Here is a 244-nt window from a genome sequence, read left to right as displayed (position 1 = left end):
CCGCCCCGCTTCGCCCCCCGCCGCTGCCAGGCCAGCGGCACCGCAGGGCCGCTCTCTGCAAAGCTGGCAGCCAGAGCCACCCCCGCCTGCGGCGCCGGGCTCTCCCCGGGCCCCTGCAACCTTCCGCACCGTTCACGGGTGCCCCAAGCCCGCCACCGTGACCCTGCCCCGCCAGGGCTCTCGACGTCAGCGGTGCGTCATTTCCGCATGGGGAGCGGCGGCCCTTCTAGCCAGGTGCGCTCCA

The sequence above is a fragment of the Mesitornis unicolor genome, unplaced genomic scaffold, assembly GCF_000695765.1.
Source record: "Mesitornis unicolor isolate BGI_N332 unplaced genomic scaffold, ASM69576v1 scaffold25014, whole genome shotgun sequence".
Taxonomy (NCBI): domain Eukaryota; kingdom Metazoa; phylum Chordata; class Aves; order Mesitornithiformes; family Mesitornithidae; genus Mesitornis; species Mesitornis unicolor.
The sequence above is the reverse complement of the archived record's forward strand: the minus strand, read 5'-3'. Positions refer to the sequence as shown.